This window comes from Borostomias antarcticus (genome assembly GCF_949987555.1).
Source record: "Borostomias antarcticus genome assembly, contig: scaffold_53, whole genome shotgun sequence".
In the NCBI taxonomy this organism is placed as follows: Eukaryota; Metazoa; Chordata; class Actinopteri; order Stomiiformes; family Stomiidae; genus Borostomias; species Borostomias antarcticus.
Window position 1 is genome coordinate 1,836,932 of NW_028176149.1, and position 6,000 is coordinate 1,842,931.

A 6,000-nucleotide genomic window follows, 5' to 3' on the forward strand; every position below is an offset into this window, starting at 1 on the left:
TCTATATGTCTCTATCTCTATCTATCTATCTAGTGACTCTCAGGGCGGCGCGGCCCCCTTTTATACCCTTCCTGGACGATGAAGATGTTCCTGCATATGAAGATGTTCCTACACAGCAGCCATTGAGGATGTTCCTACACAGCAGCCAATGAAAATGTTCCTACACAGCAGCCAGATTGTGACATCACAGAGCATCCCTGTGATGTCACAATCTGGCTGCTGTGTAAGAACATTTTCATTGGCTGCTGTGTAGGAACATCCTCAATGGCTGATATGTAGGAACATCTTCATTGGCTGCTGTGTAGGAACAGTCTCATTGGCTGCTGTGTCTATCTATCTATCTATCTATCTATCTATCTATCTATCTATCTATCTATCTATCTATCTATCTATCTATCTATCTATCCATCTATCTATCTATCTATCTATCTATCCATCTATCTATCTATCTATCTATCTATCTATCTATCTATCTATCTATCTATATGTCTCTATCTCTATCTATCTATCTAGTGACTCTCAGGGCGGCGCGGCCCCCTTTTATACCCTTCCTGGACGATGAAGATGTTCCTGCATATGAAGATGTTCCTACACAGCAGCCATTGAGGATGTTCCTACACAGCAGCCAATGAAAATGTTCCTACACAGCAGCCAGATTGTGACATCACAGAGCATCCCTGTGATGTCACAATCTGGCTGCTGTGTAAGAACATTTTCATTGGCTGCTGTGTAGGAACATCCTCAATGGCTGATATGTAGGAACATCTTCATTGGCTGCTGTGTAGGAACAGTCTCATTGGCTGCTGTGTCTATCTATCTATCTATCTATCTATCTATCTATCTATCTATCTATCTATCTATCTATCTATCTATCTATCTATCTATCTATCTATCTATCTATCTATCTATCTATCTATCTATCTATCTATCTATATGTCTCTATCTCTATCTATCTATCTAGTGACTCTCAGGGCGGCGCGGCCCCCTTTTATACCCTTCCTGGACGATGAAGATGTTCCTGCACATGAAGATGTTCCTACACAGCAGCCAGATTGTGACATCACAGAGCTTCCCTGTGATGTCACAATCTGGCTGCTGTGTAAGAACATTTTCATTGGCTGCTGTGTAGGAACATCCTCAATGGCTGCTGTGTTGGAACATCTTCATTGGCTGCTGTGTAGGAACAGTCTCATTGGCTGCTGTGTCTATCTATCTATCTATCTATCTATCTATCTATCTATCTATCTATCTATCTATCTATCTATCTATCTATCTATCTATCTATCTATCTATCTATCTATCTATCTATCTATATGTCTCTATCTCTATCTATCTATCTAGTGACTCTCAGGGCGGCGCGGCCCCCTTTTATACCCTTCCTGGACGATGAAGATGTTCCTGCACATGAAGATGTTCCTACACAGCAGCCAGATTGTGACATCACAGAGCTTCCCTGTGATGTCACAATCTGGCTGCTGTGTAAGAACATTTTCATTGGCTGCTGTGTAGGAACATCCTCAATGGCTGCTGTGTTGGAACATCTTCATTGGCTGCTGTGTAGGAACAGTCTCATTGGCTGCTGTGTCTATCTATCTATCTATCTATCTATATATCTATCTATCTATCTATCTATCTATCTATCTATCTATCTATCTATCTATCTATCTATATGTCTCTATCTCTATCTATCTATCTAGTGACTCTCAGGGCGGCGTGGCCCCCTTTTATACCCTTCCTGGACGATGAAGATGTTCCTGCACATGAAGATGTTCCTACACAGCAGCCATTGAGGATGTTCCTACACAGCAGCCAATGAAAATGTTCCTACACAGCAGCCAGATTGTGACATCACAGAGCATCCCTGTGATGTCACAATCTGGCTGCTGTGTAAGAACATTTTCATTGGCTGCTGTGTAGGAACATCCTCAATGGCTGCTATGTAGGAACATCTTCATTGGCTGCTGTGTAGGAACAGTCTCATTGGCTGCTGTGTCTATCTATCTATCTATCTATCTATCTATCTATCTATCTATCTATCTATCTATCTATCTATCTATCTATCTATCTATCTATCTATCTATCTATCTATCTATCTATCTATCTATATGTCTCTATCTCTATCTATCTATCTAGTGACTCTCAGGGCGGCGCGGCCCCCTTTTATACCCTTCCTGGACGATGAAGATGTTCCTGCACATGAAGATGTTCCTACACAGCAGCCATTGAGGATGTTCCTACACAGCAGCCAATGAAAATGTTCCTACACAGCAGCCAGATTGTGACATCACAGAGCATCCCTGTGATGTCACAATCTGGCTGCTGTGTAAGAACATTTTCATTGGCTGCTGTGTAGGAACATCCTCAATGGCTGATATGTAGGAACATCTTCATTGGCTGCTGTGTAGGAACAGTCTCATTGGCTGCTGTGTCTATCTATCTATCTATCTATCTATCTATCTATCTATCTATCTATCTATCTATCTATCTATCTATCTATCTATCTATCTATCTATCTATCCATCTATCTATCTATCTATCTATCTATCTATCTATCTATCTATCTATCTATCTATCTATCTATATGTCTCTATCTCCATCTATCTATCTAGTGACTCTCAGGGCGGCGCGGCCCCCTTTTATACCCTTCCTGGACGATGAAGATGTTCCTGCACATGAAGATGTTCCTACACAGCAGCCATTGAGGATGTTCCTACACAGCAGCCAATGAAAATGTTCCTACACAGCAGCCAGATTGTGACATCACAGAGCATCCCTGTGATGTCACAATCTGGCTGCTGTGTAAGAACATTTTCATTGGCTGCTGTGTAGGAACATCCTCAATGGCTGCTGTGTTGGAACATCTTCATTGGCTGCTGTGTAGGAACAGTCTCATTGGCTGCTGTGTCTATCTATCTATCTATCTATCTATCTATCTATCTATCTATCTATCTATCTATCTATCTATCTATCTATCTATCTATCTATCTATCTATCTATCTATCTATCTATCTATCTATCTATCTATATGTCTCTATCTCTATCTATCTATCTAGTGACTCTCAGGGCGGCGCGGCCCCCTTTTATACCCTTCCTGGACGATGAAGATGTTCCTGCACATGAAGATGTTCCTACACAGCAGCCATTGAGGATGTTCCTACACAGCAGCCAATGAAAATGTTCCTACACAGCAGCCAGATTGTGACATCACAGAGCATCCCTGTGATGTCACAATCTGGCTGCTGTGTAAGAACATTTTCATTGGCTGCTGTGTAGGAACATCCTCAATGGCTGCTGTGTAAGAACATCTTCATTGGCTGCTGTGTAGGAACAGTCTCATTGGCTGCTGTGTCTATCAATCTATCTATCTATCTATCAATCTATCTATCTATCTATCTATCTATCTATCTATCTATCTATCTATCTATCTATCTATCTATCTATCTATCTATCTATCTATCTATCTATCTATCTATCTATCTATATGTCTCTATCTCTATCTATCTATCTAGTGACTCTCAGGGCGGCGCGGCCCCCTTTTATACCCTTCCTGGACTTTGAAGATGTTCCTGCACGTGAAGATGTTCCTACACAGCAGCCATTGAGGATGTTCCTACACAGCAGCCAATGAAAATGTTCCTACACAGCAGCCAGATTGTGACATCACAGAGCATCCCTGTGATGTCACAATCTGGCTGCTGTGTAAGAACATTTTCATTGGCTGCTGTGTAGGAACATCCTCAATGGCTGCTGTGTAGGAACATCTTCATTGGCTGCTGTGTAGGAACAGTCTCATTGGCTGTTGTGTCTATCAATCTATCTATCTATCTATCTATCTATCTATCTATCTATCTATCTATCTATCTATCTATCTATCTATCTATCTATCTATCTATCTATCTATCTATCTATCTATCTATCTATCTATCTATCTATCTATCTATCTCTAGCCAGATTGTGACATCACAGAGCATCCCTGTGATGTCACAATCTGGCTGCTGTGTAAGAACATTTTCATTGGCTGCTGTGTAGGAACATCCTCAATGGCTGCTGTGTAAGAACATCTTCATTGGCTGCTGTGTAGGAACAGTCTCATTGGCTGCTGTGTCTATCAATCTATCTATCTATCTATCAATCTATCTATCTATCTATCTATCTATCTATCTATCTATCTATCTATCTATCTATCTATCTATCTATCTATCTATCTATCTATCTATCTATCTATCTATCTATCTATATGTCTCTATCTCTATCTATCTATCTAGTGACTCTCAGGGCGGCGCGGCCCCCTTTTATACCCTTCCTGGACGATGAAGATGTTCCTGCATATGAAGATGTTCCTACACAGCAGCCATTGAGGATGTTCCTACACAGCAGCCAATGAAAATGTTCCTACACAGCAGCCAGATTGTGACATCACAGAGCATCCCTGTGATGTCACAATCTGGCTGCTGTGTAAGAACATTTTCATTGGCTGCTGTGTAGGAACATCCTCAATGGCTGATATGTAGGAACATCTTCATTGGCTGCTGTGTAGGAACAGTCTCATTGGCTGCTGTGTCTATCTATCTATCTATCTATCTATCTATCTATCTATCTATCTATCTATCTATCTATCTATCTATCTATCTATCTATCTATCTATCTATCTATCTATCTATCTATCTATCCATCTATCTATCTATCTATCTATCTATCCATCTATCTATCTATCTATCTATCTATCTATCTATCTATCTATCTATCTATCTATCTATATGTCTCTATCTCTATCTATCTATCTAGTGACTCTCAGGGCGGCGCGGCCCCCTTTTATACCCTTCCTGGACGATGAAGATGTTCCTGCATATGAAGATGTTCCTACACAGCAGCCATTGAGGATGTTCCTACACAGCAGCCAATGAAAATGTTCCTACACAGCAGCCAGATTGTGACATCACAGAGCATCCCTGTGATGTCACAATCTGGCTGCTGTGTAAGAACATTTTCATTGGCTGCTGTGTAGGAACATCCTCAATGGCTGATATGTAGGAACATCTTCATTGGCTGCTGTGTAGGAACAGTCTCATTGGCTGCTGTGTCTATCTATCTATCTATCTATCTATCTATCTATCTATCTATCTATCTATCTATCTATCTATCTATCTATCTATCTATCTATCTATCTATATGTCTCTATCTCTATCTATCTATCTAGTGACTCTCAGGGCGGCGCGGCCCCCTTTTATACCCTTCCTGGACGATGAAGATGTTCCTGCACATGAAGATGTTCCTACACAGCAGCCAGATTGTGACATCACAGAGCTTCCCTGTGATGTCACAATCTGGCTGCTGTGTAAGAACATTTTCATTGGCTGCTGTGTAGGAACATCCTCAATGGCTGCTGTGTTGGAACATCTTCATTGGCTGCTGTGTAGGAACAGTCTCATTGGCTGCTGTGTCTATCTATCTATCTATCTATCTATCTATCTATCTATCTATCTATCTATCTATCTATCTATCTATCTATCTATCTATCTATCTATCTATCTATCTATCTATATGTCTCTATCTCTATCTATCTATCTAGTGACTCTCAGGGCGGCGCGGCCCCCTTTTATACCCTTCCTGGACGATGAAGATGTTCCTGCACATGAAGATGTTCCTACACAGCAGCCAGATTGTGACATCACAGAGCTTCCCTGTGATGTCACAATCTGGCTGCTGTGTAAGAACATTTTCATTGGCTGCTGTGTAGGAACATCCTCAATGGCTGCTGTGTTGGAACATCTTCATTGGCTGCTGTGTAGGAACAGTCTCATTGGCTGCTGTGTCTATCTATCTATCTATCTATCTATATATCTATCTATCTATCTATCTATCTATCTATCTATCTATCTATCTATCTATCTATATGTCTCTATCTCTATCTATCTATCTAGTGACTCTCAGGGCGGCGTGGCCCCCTTTTATACCCTTCCTGGACGATGAAGATGTTCCTGCACATGAAGATGTTCCTAC